Source organism: Garra rufa, chromosome 4 (genome assembly GCF_049309525.1).
Source record: "Garra rufa chromosome 4, GarRuf1.0, whole genome shotgun sequence".
Taxonomy (NCBI): domain Eukaryota; kingdom Metazoa; phylum Chordata; class Actinopteri; order Cypriniformes; family Cyprinidae; genus Garra; species Garra rufa.
This window is the reverse complement of record NC_133364.1, coordinates 17,473,647-17,493,916: the sequence shown is the minus strand read 5'-3', so window position 1 is coordinate 17,493,916 and position 20,270 is coordinate 17,473,647. Positions and strand designations below refer to the sequence as shown.

At 32.3% G+C, this 20,270-nt stretch overlaps 1 protein-coding gene and 1 long non-coding RNA gene across 2 annotated transcripts in view; one reads left to right on the top strand and one right to left on the bottom strand.

Annotated features, from left to right (window-relative positions):
• Window positions 1-20,270, bottom strand: part of LOC141333750 (MICOS complex subunit MIC19-like) — a 636,840-nt gene that overhangs the window by 17,983 nt on the left and 598,587 nt on the right. The gene's annotated exons all lie outside the window — the stretch shown is intronic.
• Window positions 3,075-11,493, top strand: LOC141334129 (uncharacterized). Its single transcript, XR_012355485.1, has 2 exons — window positions 3,075-3,208; window positions 10,840-11,493. It is a non-coding gene; the product is annotated as an uncharacterized lncRNA (long non-coding RNA).

Genomic DNA, 20,270 nt, shown 5'->3' with positions numbered 1-20,270 from the left:
ATATATATATATATATATATATATATATATATATATATATATATAAATAATGTCTTATGCTCATCAAGGCTGCATTTATTTGATTAAAAGTGCTGAAAAAAAACGTTAATATTGTGAAATATTATTTCAATGTAAAACAACTGTTTTCCATGTGAATATATTTTAAGGTAGAATTTATTCCTGTTATTTTAAGCTGAATTTTCAGCATAATTACTCCAGTCTTCAGTGTCACATGATCCTTCAGAAATCATTCTGATATGCTAATACAATATCAATGTTGAAAACAGTTGTGCTGTGTATTTTGGAACCTTTGATACGTTTTCAGGATTCCTTAATAAATAGAAAGTTTAAAGGAACAGCATTTATTTAAAATAGAAATCCTTTGTAACAATATAAACTATGATTTAAAACTTTGTGGTCAGTACATTTTTTTTTTCTTTCTTTTAAAAAAAAATTCAGCAAGGATGTGTTAAATTTATAAAAAGTGATATCAAAGACATTTTGTTAGAAAATTGTTAGAAAAAAAAATCTATTTTGTATAAATGCTGTTCTTTTACCTTTTTATTAATCAAAATATTTTGAAAAAAGAATCACAGGTTCCAATAAATCAGCATATTAGACTGATTTAAATTAAATTAGATTTTAAAATATATTAAAATAGAAAACTGTTATTCTAAACTGTAATAATATTTCACAATATTAATGTTTTTTTCTGTATTTTTGATCAGCTTTGGATCACAGGAATAAAATATATTTTAAAATATTAAAATAGAAAGCCATTATTTTAAACTGTAATAATATTTCACAATATTACTGTTTTTTCGGTATTTTTGATCAGCTTTGCATCACAGGAATAAATTATATTTTAAAATATATTAAAATAGAAAACCATTATTCTAAACTGCAATAATATTTCACAATATTACTGTTTTTTCTGTATTTTTGATCAGCTTTGCATCACAGGAATAAAATATATTTTAAAATGTTTTAAAATAGAAAACCATTATTCTAAACTGTAATAACTCTAACTTTTTGTTAGAAAATTGTTAGAAAAAAAATTCTATTTTGTATAAATGCTGTTCTTTTACCTTTTTATTAATAAAAATATTTTGAAAAAAAGAATCGCAGGTTCCAATAAATCAGCATATTAGACTGATTTAAATTAAATTAGATTTTAAAATATATTAAAAAGAAAACTGTTATTCTAAACTGTAATAATATTTCACAATATTAATGTTTTTTTCTGAATTTTTAATCAGCTTTGCATCAAAGGAATAAATTATATTTTAAAATAAATTAAAATAGAAAACCATTATTCTAAACTGTAATAATATTTCACAATATTATTTTTTTTCTGTATTTTGATTAGCTTTGCGTCACAGGAATAAATTATATTTTAAAATATATTAAAATAGAAAACCATTATTCTAAACTGCAATAATATTTCACAATATTACTGTTTTTTTCTGTATTTTTGATCAGCTGTGCATCACAGGAATAAAATATATTTTAAAATGTTTTAAAATAGAAAACCATTATTCTAAACTGTAATAATATTTATTATATTTTAAAATATATTAAAATAGAAAACCATTATTTTAAACTAATAATATTTTACAATATTACTGTTTTTTTCAGTATTTTTGATCAGCTTTGCATCACAGGAATAAAATATATTTTAAAATATATTAAAATAGAAACCATTGTTTTAAACTGCAATAATATTTCACAATATTACAGTTTTTCTGCATTTTTGATCAGCTTTGGATCACAGGAATAAATTATATTTTAAAATATATTATAATAGAAAACCATTATTTTAAACTGCAATAATATTTCACAATATTACAGTTTTTTTTCTGTATTTTTGATCAGCTTTGCATCACAGGAATAAAATATATTTTAAAATATATCAAAATAGAAAACCATTATTCTAAACTGTATTAATATTTCACAATATTACTGTTTTTTTCTGTGTTTTTGATCTGCTTTGCATCGCAGGAATAAAATATATTTTAAAATATATTAAAATAGAAATCCATTATTTTAAACTGTAATAATATTTCACAATATTACTGTATTTCTAATGAAACAAATGCAACCTTGGTGAGCATAAAAAACCTCTTTTAAAAACAATTTTAAAAAAATCATAATTATTCCAAACTTCTGACTGGAAGTGTATATTTTCATTGCAACTGTTGTTTTTATTTTTATTTTTTCCTGATAATCCATGGCAAGCCTTCATTTGTGAAATGTGGGATAAGAAAGATAAAGAAAGAGTCCTTATAAATAAATACATACATATTGTTTCACATGATTTTTGGTGTCATTTAAACAAGAAAGGGAAAAAAAAAACTAGATTTATTGGTGCAGACTGTTGGGCTCAGACACATTGTACAGCTGGTGGGTTTAGACGCAGGTGTGTGTGTGTGTGTGTGTGTGTGTGTGTCAGTGAGAGAGCATCTCGCCACTGGAGAATCTACACATCAGAGACACAAGCTGCACTGATTAATACTGCTTTCAATTGTCTGGGTGGGTGGGAGTGTGGGTGGCTTTACTTAGCTGTACCTACTGGACAAAACATGTCAGCAGAAGTTAACTAAATCTGTCAAAATCTCTCTTTGGAGACATATGGAAGGTCATCAGAAGTCAAAATGAAAATGAATAATGATAATAAATTAGGTAAATAGTGTTTTTATTTAATGTATATTTAATGTTTATATTAAATATGTTGGGTTCAGGAAGTCTACGGCCTCTACAGCTGATGTATGCCTTGAAGCAGCACCTTGTTAGACCTCCTGAACTGTGATTCAACATGCAATTATCCTGCAAACTAATTCTGCACCAATCAATTCCATTATTGATTAGTGATCAATCTGATGTTTACTTTTGAAAACACAGCAGGAATATCATTTAACAGCTCTTTTTCACTGCCACAGGATCAGTTTATTAAAAATGGAAAATGTAATTATGATGGACGACCACATTCATTTGCTAAATATATCTGTCCTCTGACTGTTTTTACTCTCTCCTTCTTCCCTTCTATACTTTTTTGTTCTCTCTCCCTCTCAGGCGGTACGAAATTAGTCCGGTGTGCACTGACCTTCAGGGGCAGATTCTGAAGTGCTACAGAGAAAATGAGGGAAAAACTCTGCTGTGCTCCAACATCGCCTCTCAATACATGCAGTGTGTCAACAATGCTAAACAGGTAAATATTTGAGTTTGTGTCTATGTCTATGCCTGATATTTTCACCATTGGATAGTTGAAGTTTAGATGAATCAGATCAAAAATATCAAAAAATGATTTTTTTTTTTTTTTTGTAATTTGTTTTATTAAATTATATGTTTTCCTAGTTTGAGATCTTTGTTCTAGGGCATATAATAATCTTAAATTTAAACTAAAATATAATTTATATAATTATATAATAATATAATTTATTTATATATATATATATATATATATATATATATATATATGTGTATATGTGTGTGTGTGTGTGTGTGTGTGTGTGTGTGTGTGTGTGTGTGTGTGTGTGTGTGTGTGTGTGTGTGTGTGTGTGTGTAATTTTATATGTATACACTGCCGTTCAAAGGTTTGAGATCAGTATGTTTTTTTTTTAAATACAGAAAAAAGTAATATTTTCTAAAAAAAAAAAAAAAAAAAAAAAAGTATTTTTTTATCAATTTAACACATCCTTGCTGAATATTATTATGGAAATATTATTACAGTTTAAAATAATGAATTTCTATTTGAATATTTTAAAATATAATTTGTTCCTGTGATCTAAAGCTGATCAAAAATACAGATAAATCTGTAATATTGTGAAATATTATTACAGTTTAAAATAATGGTTTTCTTTTTTAATATGCTAAAAATATTCTTCAGTGTCACATGATCCTTCAGAAATCATTCTAATATTCTGATTTATTATCAGTGCTGCTTAATATTTTTTGGAAACTGGTTCTTTTTTTCAGAATTTTTTGATTAATAAAAATGTAAAAAGTACAGCATTTATTCAAAATAGAGTTTTTTTCTAACAATATACGTCTTTACTATGACCTTTTTATCAATTTAACACATCCTTGTTAAATAAAAGTATTTTCCTTCAAACAAAGAAAGAAAAATATTTCTGACCCTAGAGTTTGAACGGTAGTGTGTATATCATTACAATATATATTATTGCTACAAAATATTTCTGTTTTAAATAAATGCTGTTCTTTTTAACGTTTTATTTATCGAATAATCAAAGTTTCGGGAAAAAAAATACTGATAATAAATCAGCATATTAGAATGAATTCTGAAAGTTCATGTGAAACTAAATACTGGAGTAATGATGCTGAAAATTCAGCTTTGCATCACAGGAATAAATTCTATTTTAAAGTATATTACAATAGAAAACCACTATTTTATATTGCAATAATATTTCACAAGATTAATTTTTTTTCTGTATTTTTAATCAAATAAATGCAGCCTTGATAAGCAAAAATCTTACTGATCCCAAACTTATATATAACACACATTTTTTTATAAAAATAAAAAAAATACATTTTGAGACAGTCTGAGATCGCTATTTTAGAGAACATGAGAAGTGTTTTAACATAATATGAAATGTTAATGTTTTAATATAAATGTAAAATAGGTTGTCGAAGAATTGAGTTAAATATTCACTCATGTAGGTCCAAAACTTTTGCCGCTTTTTGCCCATGGTGCTGCTGGTATGTGTGCGTCTTCTGTTTTGTATGTTCTACCAGTTCCCGGCAACCCGAGCGATCGAATTAGCATCTACAGCTGCTCTTTAGCCCACAGCATTAAGATCCAGTGAAACAGCCTTGCCGTCCTCTCCAACCCCACACTCTCTGCCTGACCCGCACCTCCATTTGCAAATGGAAACTTCTGCCCAGTGTTCTCTCACTTTCCGCTTGGCTACAGGCGCCACTAAGTTCACTCTAAATTGTAGGCTCAGACGAAAGACTCATTTCCATAATACCAGCTGACAGCTGCTGTTCTTGGTGCGGGCCTAAGTGTGTGTTAAATGAAGTAAGTGGGAACGGGGATGTGTCATTTAAATAGCGCCGTCCCACAGCATCCCTGGTCCGGATTCTGCAATGCAAGGATGGAAATGAGCAGAATTGGACCGACCCTCTCCGAAAATCTCCTCCGCACACTCCAGCAATTCTATGCAAACACAATTTATATTCAGATGGGTCTTTCCATTAGATTTTTACAACAGCACAGTTTGGGGAGTGAGAGCGAAAGTGTGTTACCCTCTGGGGCATTAGTTTAAAGCAGCGCTGCGAATTCTGCCGCACTTAAGCAATACATCATGTAAATAAAGAGATGTTTTATTCATTGTTGTGTATGCGCCAAATTTACCTGTAACTTCTTTAGCATCTCTAATGTTTTCGTGTTGTTGTTTTTGCGTATATGCATGTTCTTGCGCGCAGGCCTGTTCTTAGTATTGTTGTCTGGTAAATTTAATAAGGATTCCAATAATGGCATGAGGTATTTTATGATTTTATTGACTCGGCTGTGAGGAACAGAGGTTACCTGTGTAATAAACTTTTATTAGTCACGCAGGAAGACCAAAAAATAACAACCAGATAACAAAATAGCTAAACTGCTTATGTGCCTCTGTGTATGTGTGAGAGAAAGAGATGAAGGGCTGTGCAGCCAAGCTAAATTTTTGTGAATCTCTAGTTTTTTGTTTGTTCTGTGTTTTGGTTTTTGTGGAGGCCTGTTTCACCCCCTGAATCAAAAATAAAAAAATGTAATTATGACGTTTTATCTCCAAGTTCTGACTTTTTTCTCAAAGTTGTGAGATATAAACTCACAAACTGCCAGTGATATTTTCTCAGAATTGTGAGTTTATATTTCACATTTCTAACTTTTTTCTCGGAATTGCAAATTTATATCTCACAATTCTGACTTTTTTTCAATATTATAAAGCCAGAATAGCAGGATATAAGCTTTTTTCTTGCAATTGAGTGTTTGTAACTCACAATTCTGACTTTTTTATTGGAATTGCATGTTTGTATCTCACAATTCTGACTTGTTTCTTGCCAATGACTTTTTTTATATATTATAAAGTCAGAATAGCGGCATATAAACTTGCAATTCTGACTTTTTTTCTCAGAATTCCGTGTTTGTATCTTGCAATCCTGACTTTTTTCTTGCAGTTTACTTTTTTCAATATTGTAAAGTCAGAATAGGGGGATATAAACTCGCAATTCTGACTTTTTTCTCGCAATTCAGACTTTTTTCGGAACTCTGTGTTTGTATCTTGCAATTCTCACTTTTTTCTTTCCATTCTGACTTTTTTTTCTCGCAATTGTGTTTATACCTCGCAATACTTTTTTCTCATATTTGTGTGTTTGTATCTCACAATTCGTAATTTTTTCTCTCAATTGCATGTTTATATCTTGCCATTCTTACTTTTTCTCACAATTCTGACTTTTTTCTTGCAATTGCGTGTTTATATCTAGCAATTTTGACTTTTTTTTTTTTTTACAGTTTTCTTGCTATTCTGACTTTTTCTTGCAATTCTGACTTATTTTCTTACCATTCTGACTTTTTTTCTCGTAATTGCATATTTATATCTTGTAATTCCGCCTTTTTTCTCAGAATTGAGAGATATAAACTTGCAGATTGCGAGTTATAAAGTCCAATTTTGAGGGGGAAAAAGTCTCAGGAAAAATGTTCTCATAATTTATAGTTTACATCTCACAATTTTTACTTAATTTCTCAGAATTGCAAGTTTATATCTCTCAATTCTGACTTTTTTCTCGCAATTGCATGTTTGTATCTCACAATTTCACTTTTTTATTGCTATTGTGACTTTTTTCTCGCAATTGCGAGTGTTTGCATCTCGCAATTCTCACATTTTTTCTCGCAGTTCATACTTTTTTTCTGACAATTGCATGTTTGTATCTCACAATTCTGACTTTTTTCTTACAATTTTACACTTTTTGTTTCTCGCAATTGCGTGTTTATATCTCACAATTCTTTTTTTCTCAGAATGGTGTTTGTTACTTTTTTCTCACAATTGCGTGTTTATATTTCGCAATTATGTCTTTTTTTCTCACAATTCTGACTTTTTCTCGCAATTTTTACCTTTTTTCTTGCAATGTAGTGTTTATCTCACAATTCTTGCTTTTTTCCTCAAAATTGTGTGTTTGTGTATTGACATTTTTCCCTTTTTTTTTGACTTTTTTTGACTTTTTTCTCAGAAATGTGAGATATAAACTCGCAAATTCCGAATTATAAAGTCCAGGGGGGAAAAAAGACTGATATGTTCTCAGAATTCTCAAAATTGTGTGTTTGTGTATTGACATTTTTCCCTTTTTTTTGACTTTTTTTGACTTTTTTCTCAGAAATGTGAGATATAAACTCGCAAATTCCGAGTTATAAAGTCCAGAGGGGAAAAAAGACTGATATGTTCTCAGAATTGTAAGTTTATACCTTGCATTTCTGACTTTATAACTCGCAAGTGAGATAAAAAGTCTCAATTACCTTTGTTTATTTTTTATTCAGTGGTAGAAACAAGCTTCCATATATTAAGTTGTTCTGTGTTTTCGTTTTAATTTTTCTGTTTTGTTTTTGTTTTTATAAGGTTTTTTTTTTTTTTTTTTACTTGAACACTCTGCTATGGTGAAGTAGAATCATAGTATCATAGTAAATTAGATAGGAAATACTGTAAGATAATATAGTTTCGTCTGGCTTGTCATATTTTGACTTGCATAGTTTGGATTTTAGAAGATGTCAAGTCTTTTCATGTTGGCATCAATCTAATAAGGCTACATATTTTATCAAGTAACAATTAATTTTCCACCAAAATACAACTTTGACTAGACACCCTGACACCCTTGGCTTTGATTTGCCATGTATTGTAAGTTCTCCTTCAATCCCTGGCATTTTTTGACTTCCATCTATCACCGCTGTAGATCACAATGTCTGATAATGCTGGCCAGTCCTTGCTTGTCTGTCTGGATCTGGAAGTCCCTCAGGATGTTATCTTTGTCATTTTAAGAGAACAAGGACCGGATGGCACTGTATATTTGTATAAACAAGTCTTATTGAAAGAACCTAGATAGAGAGGCTCTAATCAGTGGTCACCATTGCTAAAGAGCCAAAGAAGGAATGAATTCCCCTGATACGGCCTGAGTAGTAGAGAGGGTAACAACAGTGATCGGTCATGGCTGTGGCTTTGTGGACATAATTACTCCATGGTTTATCTTTGCTGGACTGATAATATTTTGGCTGTGACCTTCTTCTCCTTCTTCCATCACTTTGTGAAGCAGTGACTGCGGTACAACCCTGAGCCGATAGTGCCCTGAGCCCAGAGATAAAGCATACGCCCTCTTCCTCTCAAAGCACCATGAATACTACTTTATCGCTAGCGATCTCTCATTCGCTCTTTCTTATTCTTAACGCGTGGTCAAACACTCCTCACCCTCCCTCTCTCTCTTCTCTTCTCTCAACTGTCGTCCACTCTATCGGAAAGAGCGGAAGAGTATGGGACTACAGCATCTGTTTGTGCCATGGCGTATTTTTCACTGGCTCAAACTTGTGTCCTTCAGAGGTTTGGGACAAATGCCACCACCTGTTCGAGTGTTTTTCTCGAGTCTAGAACTTCCTGCGTATTTTTAGCATTACGAAAACGTGATCCAAATAGGCAGTGAGTGCGTGAGAGAGATGCAGAAATCCATTGCCTTATTGCAGTGTCTTAAAGATTTAGTCACCCTTATGTTGTTGCAAGCCATATGGTTTTCTATCTTCCAAAAATCATGAAAAAAGAGATTTACTCTGCTGTTTTTAATAGAATAAAGTGAATGGTGACCAGGTTACTTTTTAAATTATTTATATGGTATTATAATATTTATTGTAATTTTTTTTTTCATTGTCATTTATATTTTAATTTTAGTTTTAGTAATATTTATGCACTTTTCATTTTTATTAGTTTATTTTTTTTATTATGTATTTATATTTAACTCTAAATATTTTAAATTATTTATTAATATTTTTAATATTTTAGTAATTTTAAGAATTGTAATACTACTAATCATTTATTTCATTTATTTGGCAAGACAACATTTTTTACTTAATTTTCATTTAATATTTGTATTTTATTTTGATTATTGAAAAAGATTTTTAACAGTTTTAGTTTTGTTAATAATAACAAAAAATATTAATATGTAATCATTTTCAAATTTGGCACTTTGCAGTCTGTACATTTTAGTTTTAGTAATATTTGTTATGCACCTTGTTTAGATTTGTTTTATTTAGTTTTTATTTCGCTTTAAATATTTTTTATTTTTAGAATTTTAATACTTCAACTTTAATAATAATGTTTTTCTTTTATGTGGCAAGGCAACATTTTTATATAATTTATTTTTTTCATCTAATATAAGTGCTTTATATTATTTCAGCTTTATTTCAATCATGATTTGTTTAACAGTTTAAGTTTTGTTAATAATAACAAAAATTATTTATATATGCACATCTTGAAATTTGGCATTTTTGCACTCTGTTAATTTTAGTTTAAGTTTTTTTTTTTTTTAACTTTTTAATTAATCTATTTAGCTTTGAATATTTTTAATTTTTTTAGTCAATACTTCAATTTAATACTTCAACTTTAATTATTTAATTTATTATTTTATTTTGTATTTATTTTTATTCGTTTTATTTTATAATATAATTGTTGAACAATTATTTTAATAGTTTTAGTTTTGTTAATAATAACAAAAATAATTGATATAATATTTTATATTAGTTTTAGTCATATTTGTCATGCACTTTTCCCACTTTTTTATTTAATTTCTATTTAGCTTGAAATATTTTTTATCATTTTTTTATTTTAAGTCATTTTAATACTTCAACTTTAATAATATATTTCATTTATTTGGCAAGGCAACATTTTCTAATATTTATATTTTATTTCATCTTTATTTCAATTATAATATACTAACAGTAAAAGTATTTGTAATGCACATCTTCAAATTTGGTGCTTTGCACTCTGTTACATGTGTAGATGTGCCATTTTTGTATATGTGCAAACCTAAATAAGATATTTTCATTTAAAAATAAATAATTCTTTGAATTCTTTGGGTGTGTTTCTCACATAAATCTCTTATATGACTATGAATATGAAGATCTGGCATATAACACACTATTCATATGGACTGTTTTTAAAGTGGACTTATTTTATGATTTATTTTTTCAGATTGAAGACTGATCACCATCTACTAGTATTGTATGCAAAGAACAGCATGAACATTCTGCTAAACATCTTCTTTTGAGTTACGAAGGAAGTTTAAAGATGTCCTCATTTACTTTATTAATAGATGTTAAATATCCCATTTTGCTGGAAAATATCTCTGATTATCCAAAAATGGTTGCAGCTGCAATTAATGCAAGTTCAAATAAGGACAAATCTGTTGTTTCCTCTCAAAACATTTCTATGGCTTCTTCCATTTTTATAGTCCTGACAACAGACCGTGACGCCCGTCTATCTTCTCCTCTCCTCTCCTTCCCTCCATACTCTCTCTTTCTCCATCTCTCACTCTAGGGATTCTTATTTCCTGTTATCGGGTGCAGTAGCCTGTGAGAGATGCGTATTGACGGGAAGAAAGAGCCGCATGTTTACGTTTGGTTCTGTTGGGGCTTTTTGCTTCCACCGTGGTTTGCAGTGTGGCTCATCTCTCAAGAATATGCACTCACATTCACTCCTTTTTCCTTGTAAACTCGCTCTTGTGAATTTGCATGCAAATGCAGTGGAAAAGTGCCACCGCATCTCTCGCTTTTTTTCCTAACACGCACTTTGTCTTTTTGTCTTTGTCTAGGACAAGCTGAGGACTGGAGGTTAAGTCTCTAAACAGGAAGACCTGTTTGTATCTGTGATCTCACCGTTTATCGACTGTTGCCAGAGAAAGACGCCACCCGGAGACACACCTGAGCAGACCTGAAGCAGAATCTGCAGTGAATTGAGAGCTAGACACCCTTGAACCTTCCTTTTTTTCCTCTATACCTTTTCCCATCACTTTTACCTTTCTACCTCCTTCCTGTTATTTCACCTTTATCCAGTAAAGGGGAAACTGGGATCCATTTCTGAAATGAACAGAATCAGCAGCAACGATTGTAGGTGGAACTCAAAGCGTTCTGAGCACCAGAATCAGAAAATTGGTTCTCAAAAGATAGTACACACTGAAGAGAACTGAAGTAGATACCAAATATATTAGCCACACTAGGCCAGTCTAGACCCAAACTAGGTTTTAGATTTGGTCAGTTTGGTTACGTAGCGTCACTTATCCAGCCGTCATACCTGTGATCCAACTTGCAAAACCCACCACAGTCCTCCATAACACTTCACATCTTCCAGCTGTTCGTTGTGTTTTTGCGTGTGATGTTCATCATCGGATTATCGTCTTGTCGTTCACACCAAAAGGTCAGGTCTGATCCCCTGATCTAGTTTAAAGAATAAACAATTCAAACCCTAAGCTATTTATGACTGTGTCAAATTATTGTCTTAATACTAGGGCATGATTAAACACACGTGTCAAATTATTTACAAGATTCACAATCAATTAATCAGAAATAATCATGATTCATTTATGAAAAAGCCTACAAATTCAGTGTATTTTGCAATTGAATTAAGAGGTTTTGGTTTGTTCGTCTCAGTCTTTTTCTGTCTGTTTCTTACAGAGTTTATATACTACCTGTCAAAAGTTTTTGAACAGTAAGATTTTAATGTTTTTTGTAGAGAAAAATGCATTTATTTGATCCAAAGTACAGCAAAAGTAGTAATATTGTGGAATATTTTTACTATTTAAAATAACTGCTTTCTATTTGAATATATTTTCAAATGTAATTTATTCCTGTGATCAAAGCTAAATTTTAAGCATCATTACTGCAGTCTTCAGTGTCGCATGATCCTTCAGAAATCATTCTAATATGCTGATTTGCTGTTCAGGAAACATTTATTATTATTGTCAATATTTAAAACAGTTGAGTAATTTTTTTTTTTCAGGATTCTTTGATGAATATAAAGATCTAAAGATCAGCATTTATTTGAAATAAAAACATTATAAAATATACCATTATTTTTGGGAAATAAATTATAGAATTGAATATTTTTATTTAGCAAGGATGCATAAATTGATCAAAAGTGATAAAGACATTAATAATGTTACAAAAGATTTATTATTTCTAATAAATGCTGTTCTTCTAAACTTTCTATTCATCAAAGAAACCTGAACAATTTTTACTCAGCTGTTTTCAACATAATACTTATCAATGTTTTTTGAGCAGCAAATCAGAACTTTAGAATGATTTCTGAAGGATCATGTGACTGGAGTAATGCTAAAAATGCAGTTTCGAAATCACAGGAATAAATTGCATTTTAAAATATATTCAAATACAAAAACAGTTATTTTAAATAGTAAAAATATTTCACGTTTTTACTGTTTTTGCTGTACTTTGGATCAAATAAATGAAGGCTTAGTGAGCTGAAGACACTTCTTTAAAAAACATAAAAATCTGACTGGTAGTGTGCATGCTTTTTAAAATATTACATTATTTCTCATTTAGATCTTATTGTAATTATGAGTTAAACTGAATCACAAATAATCAAAGTATCAGATCAGATCAGTCTTTGATGTGTTTTACTATTTTTCAGTTCATGTGCCGAATTTTTAGTGCATCGTTGTACTTTTTTGAACCCACGTCAAAAACTTAAACAGAAGAGGGGAAATTGTTAAATTAAGATGTTAGTTTTGTTTGACAAAAAGTATTCTTATAGTTTTATAAAATTAAGAACTATTTTAGTGATGTCCTTACTACCTTTCTAGGCCTTGAATGTAGTAGTTGTGTTGCTGTCTATGCAGGATTAGAAAGCGGTTGGATTTCATCAAAAATGACTTAATTTGTGTTCCGAAGATGAACGAAGGTCTTACGAGTTTGGAACGACATGTGGGTGAGTATTAATGACAGAATGTTCATTTTTGGGTGAGCTTTCCCTTTATGTAATTTTAATGATATTTGAATGCATTTTATTTAAAAGTAATTTTACTGCCAGTGTTTGTTACATTATATGTTTCTTACGCTTTGATGACGTTTAGTAGTAGATTAGGAGCAGTTTCACGAAAACCATTTTTGATACAGAGAATTGTAAGAAAAGCGAGAGAGAACTGCAAAGAATGAGAGCGTTTGAGAGTGAAAGCACGTTCCCATCCTAAAGCATAGCCTCTCTCTCTTTTATATCTCTTTCCCCTCCCTCATTCTCCTCACCATTTTAAATTTATCCGTCAGACTATGCAGTGTCGCTCCAGTAGTTCTGGAGAGCAGTGAAAATGCCTCTTCACTTTCAGGCTAAAATCTGCTTCACACACACACACACACACATACGCGCATTTATAAAGTTGCCAACCATGAGAACTCCTCTCCATGCCAGATGAACATTCTCTGTGCACTGGTGGTCTGAAAACATGGCAAACACAAACATGCCATCTCTGCTGGATCTCCTTTTCTCTCTCACGCACACACACATCTCTAATGTTTGATGCTAGATGCATTTATGAAGAAACTGGGAGTTGGATTGACTAAATGGAGGTTGTTTTTCAGGAAAGGCCAAGGATGGATGGACAGCACCACACAATGATTCAAAATGTTTAGGCCAGGTTTTTGTGTAGCATCTGGGAATGTGTTGAGTCCTCAGAGACCCTGTCAGTCAGGTGCGTTTGACTCCAGTTTAGACTCTAAATAGTGTAATTAAAATGAACCTTATTAGTTAGCTCAGGTATATTTGTTGGAATAGCCCAAAATGCATTGTATTGGTCAAAATTATAGTTTTTTCTTTGATGCCAAAAATCATTAGGATATTAAGTAAAGATCATGTTCCATGAAGATATTTTTTAAATTTCTCATCGTATATCAAAATTACATTTTTGATTAGTAATATGCATTGCTAAGAACTTCATTTGGACAACTTTAAAGGTGATTTTCTCAAGATTTAGATTTTTTTGCACCCTCAGATTCCAGATTTTAAAATAGTTGTGTCTCAGCCAAACACTGTCCTACCCTTACAAACCATACATCAATGTAAAGCTTATTTGTTCAGCTTTCAGGTGTTTAGTTTGTTTCTTTATTGGAAAAGATTTTGAGAAATGTGAGATTACGTCACTTGCTCATCAATGGATCCTCTGCGGTGAATGGGTGCCGTCAGAATGGGAGTCCAAACAGCTGATAAAAACATCACAATAATTCCCAAGTAATTCACTAAACTCCAGTAAATCAAGTAACACATTGTGAAGTAAAACATCTTCAAACTTCTTCCAAAAAATATATTATGAAGGTGTTTTAACACTAAACCATTGCTTCTGGCCAAAATACCTGTCCATAATCCATAATATTGATTTCTCCAATGAAAAAGCCCATTCCTTCTTGTCCATTCACATAAAAATCAACTATTTAAACAACTATTTTGGATTGTTTTTTACTTGAAAATGGTGCTGGATTTATACATATGTGACACTGGACCACATATGAAGCTAGTCTTAAGTAGCATGGGTATATTTGTAGCAATAGCCAAAAAAAAAAAAAAAAAAAAAACATTGTACAGATCAAAATTATCGATTTTTCTTTTATGCCAAAAATCATTAGGATATTAAATAAAGATCATGTTCCATTAAGTCATTTTGTAAATTTCCTACCGTAAATATATAAAAACTTAATTTTTTATTAGTAATATGCATTGCTAAGAACTTAATTTAGACAACTTTAAAGTCGATTTTTTGCACCCTCAGATTCCAGATTTTCAAATGGTGCTATTTTGGCCAAATATTGTCCTATCCTAACCATCCATACATGTATAAATCTCAGTTTAAAAAATTGGCCCTTATGACTGGTTTTGTGGTCCAGGGTCACATTTAATTTCTTAAAGGAATAGTTCACCCAAAAATAAAAAATAGCTGTTTGAGTTTGTTTCTTCATTGGAAAAGATTTTGAGAAATATAGGACTACATCACTTGCTCATCAACGAATACTCTGCAGCGAATGGGTGCCATCAGAATGAGAGTCCAAAAAGCTGATAAAACCATCATAATAATCCACAAGTAATCCACTCACGCATGGTGAAGTAAAAAATAGGTGTGATTGTAAGAAACAAATTTAGGTGTTTTTCAACTTTAAACAGTCACTTCTGGCCAAAATAATAGTCTGTAATCCAAAATAACACTTAAAAAAGTCCATCACCTGTTGTCCTTTTACATCAAAATCCATTAAGATTGATTTAGAACTGTTTTGGACTGTTTTTCTTTGAAAACTGTCCTTGATCTGTGCATATTTCTCTGCTGATTCAGATTAGATGATTTTTCCATTGGAGAAAGCAATATTTCGCATAGAGAACTCATATGTGACCCTGGACCACAAAACAGTAATAAGTGATTTATGGTTTGTTAGGATAGGACAACATTTGGCCGAGATACAACTCTTTGAAAATCTGGAATCTGAGGGTGCAGAAAAATCCAAATATTGACAAAATTGCCTTTAAAGTTGTCCAAATGAAGTTCTTTAGCCGGAAACAACGTTTTAAAGTTAAAACGTCTTAATAATGGATTTGTTTCTTATAAACACGCAGCTTTTCACTTCACAAGACATTAATTGATGGACTGGAGTCATTTGGGTTACTGGTGTATTATTGTGATGTGTTGATCAGCTGTTTGGACTCTGATTCTGACGGCACCCATTCGCTGCAGAGGATCCATTGGTGAGCAAGTGATGTAATACTAAATTTCTCCAAATCTGTTCCAATGAATTCCATTAAATTCCATATCCATTTTGGATATTCTGAGAGTAAATACATTCAGTTTTCATTTTTTGGGTAAACAATTACTTTAAAAAATATGCTTTTGCTCTGTGTTAGAAAAGAAAATGTTCATATTTGTAATCTTTTGTCAAAGTAGCTCTTTCCTCTTTTCTGTGTTTCTACATTAGTAACCCGTATCATTCTTCATCTGTGCGCTAAACGAATCCATGCCCTTTATTCCTGTCAGTCTTTTTTAGTGTCTACCTTTTTCCGTTGACATGGTGCCCACAAATGTTGGCTGTCTCTCAGCGCTCTTGGTTTTCTCCATCATTGCCTCTCAGAAATCAGAGGTTAATCTTCATTCTGTAAAGATTATTCCTCTCAGGGCAGATCTCGCTCTCATCTCCTCCCCTCAGAGCAGCTACAGGGGAAATACTCCTAAGTCCTCTCTACTTTATCAGTGCTTTTCCTCTCTTTCTACTTCTTTTCTCTGATAGCTTTTCAGATTGTTCCTGTTTGTGTGCTGTGTGAATGTTTCTGCCGGCTGTAATCGAAGAGAGTTTCTCACAGAGCGATTATAGATTCTCTCTCTCTCTCTCTCTGTTTCTCAGGTACTCTAATCCTTGCCGAACTAACAGTTGGCTTTATGGGACTGACAACTGAACCATCATTTCGGATTCCTCGGTACATCTTCAAGTATTAGTTCACCAAGAAATAGAAAATATTAATGTCACATGAGCTATTTTAACAATGTCCTTACTACCTTTCTAGGCCTTGAATGTGGTAGTTGCGTTGCTGTCTATGCAGGCGTTGTTTGGAAGATGAGTGAAGGTCTTACAGGTGAACTATCCCTTTAAAGCTGGGGTAACTACCTGTCTGAGGTAACGTTGACTGTTCTCAAAGCAGTAGTTTGCAGATTATGGTTTCGACTGACAGCTAGTTGTCCAGTGCATTTGTCTGAGCAATGAGGTGTGAATAACTACACCTCTACTGTAGTTTCTCTTTGGTTCTCTAATGCTGGATTTGTGCACCTGTAGCACACAGGCCCTGTTGTGGGGCGACACAGGGTTTATTATTGTAATGGGAAGGCAGATGGCAGTCCTTTCCATGGGCTCCGCTAGCCTGATGGCTCTATTCATTAGCAAGCTATATCCTCTAACATGCTCTCCAAATAATTTATAAACTGCAGACTTTCTCTATCTTCACCCACACTGCGGTCTGCTCTCCTTAGAGCCGCTAGCGAAGACACCATCTTGGAATAATTCTTCATTTGGATCAACAGCTGATAAATAATGTTTCCATTCTCTTGTGCACAAGGAGCGCTGCTGTATATAATAACCGTCCTGGTCATTTGTCTCCTGAAAAGTTTAACAGGTCCTTTGCTGCTTTTCTCTCTCTTTTTTCCATTTGCCCAAAAGGTTATTTTAATTGACCTGTTAAATATGGCTGGAACATTTATTTTAATTGTTGCTAATGTAATTCAGTCAAAATGGGGCATGTAGAATTAATTGAATTTAGCTAAATAATGCATAAATGAAAGTCTCGTTGAATTTGTGCAGGTAAAAGGAGTGAGGGAGTGAGATTCTGACTGAGAAGACAGATTCAATCTCAATCCTTTCCCACCCATGAAGTGTGCAGTTAAGAGAGGTAAAGCAAAATAAGCAAAATGGATGATATTAATACACATTTCTGGATTTATTGTGAATGATGTACCATTTCATGTTATTTGAAAGAAATCTCTTCACGAAAAACAATTTGGTGTATGATTTCCTTTGGAACAAGTTTCACTAAAAATGACTTGTAAATTTAACAAATAATTACAAAGACAAGCAAAAAATTAAATTAAATATAGAATTTCTAAGCTTCAATAGTAATAGTAAAGAGTTATGTTTAGCCATTCTTCTTTCTTTCTTTTCTTTTTTTACTGTTTTATTTGGAAATTATTTGAAACTATTTAGAAAACTCACAATTCGGACTTTATTCTCACAATTTGTATCTAGCAAATTCTGACTGTTTTTCTCACAATTCAGTCTTTTTGTCTTAGAATTGTGAGATATAAATATAAACTTGCAATTGTGAGTTTTGAAAACAGAAAAAAGACTGATATGTTCTCAGAATTGTGAGTTTATATCTCACAATTCTGATTTAGTAACTTGCAGTTGCGTGTTATAATGTCAGAATTGCGAGATATGAACTCAGTTCTGAGAAAAAAGTCAGAATTGTGAGTTTATATCTTGCAATTCTGACTTTATTTCTCAGAATTGCAACTTTAGTTTTCAGAATTGCAAGTTTTATTTCTCAGAATATTGAGTTTATATCACGATTCTGACTATGTTTCTCAGAATTGTGAGATTATCTCATAATTCTGAGAAAAAAAGTCAGAATTGTGAAATACCTTACATTACGAAAGTAAAATGAGTCACAAAAAAAATGCCAAATTAGACCTAGAAGTTAAGTTTGACTCCCAGCTTGAATCTGCTGATCTACCTGGTCTCCCAGCCAGGCTGAACTTATATTTACAAAATTTATTTAGCTTGAAGTTTATACAAAACCACTCTAAAACCCCCATACAAACCAGTCTGACCAGCTGTGACCAGCAAATTAGTTTAAAGTCTAAACCTAGTCTTCCTTAGCTGGTCAGACTGGTCTGTATGGAGATTTTAGAGAGGTTCTTAGCAGTTTTTTTATTGCACTGTCAGAAAAAAGTGCAAACATTCTACCTTTAGTGGTATAACTTTGGGGCAGAACCCTTAAAGCGACAATTTTTAACTTATCTACCCTTAAAAGATTAATTTTAGTACCATAGAGTAGTAGCATATACCCTTAAGGTACTACAATGAACAGTTTAGAAGTAAATAAAGTACAACGCTTAGCACTTCTGGTGTGGATGGACATGTTTCCTGACATTTTAAACTCATGTTTGGTTAGTTTTGCAACAAAGTTAAGAGTTTTTGCTTGTTTTTGTTCTCACTTTCTCTCTCCCTTGTGTGGCTATCTTTAAAAACCCTTTTTTCCTTTTAAGAAGTGATGAGTTTCGGTGGTTATTGTGTGTGTGTATGTGTGTGTCTGCAAGAGAAAGCGAGATCAGGGGAATCCAAGGTTACAGTCAACATGCATACTTCCTCCTGAGATTAAGGACACGATAATGAACTTCAGTGCTGCTGTCTTGGCGACAGGAGAGTGACCTTGTGGGCTGAAGGTGTGTGAGTGCCTGGTCTCGGGGTGTGTGTTTGTGAGGGATGAACCTTTCAGTGGGAGAAAAATGGAGGAGTTGCAGCAGAGGCCTGGGTGGCATGTGCTGATAGAAGTTTAACTTTCTTTATACAGCTACACATCTCTTTGTCTCCAACTAAAGTGAACTGAAGACTGGAAAATATACAAAAGTTTATACTTGTTTACCATAGCTAGTTGTCTCCACAGTTCCGTAAGTTTCAGTGGATACAGAATTGCAATTGCAATTTGAAAATCGATAAGTAGAGTTGAGCCAAAAATTGTATATATCATTACCATAAAGGGAGAAAGTGCAATACACAATTTGGCAAAATAACTTTCACCTTTAAGGCAGAATTAGTCCCATCTTTAAATTAAAGAGTCAATCGCCAGTCATCGCATCACTGGAACTGTTTTTGGAAGATTCTGTTCCCATAGAAACATTGGAATGTATATGCCACATTTACTGGACCAAAATGAAATATATACATTTTAAGAATACAACATTTATGAGTCAGTTTATTTGAGAATTCATTTGAAATGTGTTAATTTAACATGAATTTGGGCAGCAGCTGAGATTTTAGTATTTGCCCTTTGACATAGATAGGAGATGGTCTTGCATGCCTGATGTTGCAAATATGGCTGTTAAGTTAACTTTGGTTGCTCTCTAAAGAAAAATGTATTTATTAACCAGAAAAACAAAGGTTAGGAAACAAAGTTTAGAAAAGTAAAGCATTCAAAGATCAACTTGATTGTCAACTTGACTAAATTGGCTTGTTAGAAAGTTTTGAAAAAAGTCTTGAAATTTCAAGGTTTATAGACCTTAAGGACAGAGATTGGATGGACGGACGGACGGATGGACGGACGGACGGACGGATGGATGGACGGATAGATGGATGGACGTACGGATGGATGGACATACGGATGGATGATGGATGGATGGATGGATGGACATACGTACGGATGAATGATGGATGGATGGATGGATGGATGAATGGTGGATGGATGTATGGATGAACGGATGGATAGACGATAGATGCATGGACGAACAAATGGGTGGATGGGTGGACGGATAAATGAATGGTCGGACGGGCATTTGGACAGACGGACAGATAATGAATGAATGGATGGGCGATGGATGGATGATGAATAGATGGATGGATGGATGGATGGATGGATGGATGGATGGATGGATGAATGGATGGATGAATGGATGAATGGTGGATGGATGTGTGGATAGACAATGGATGGATGGATGGGTGG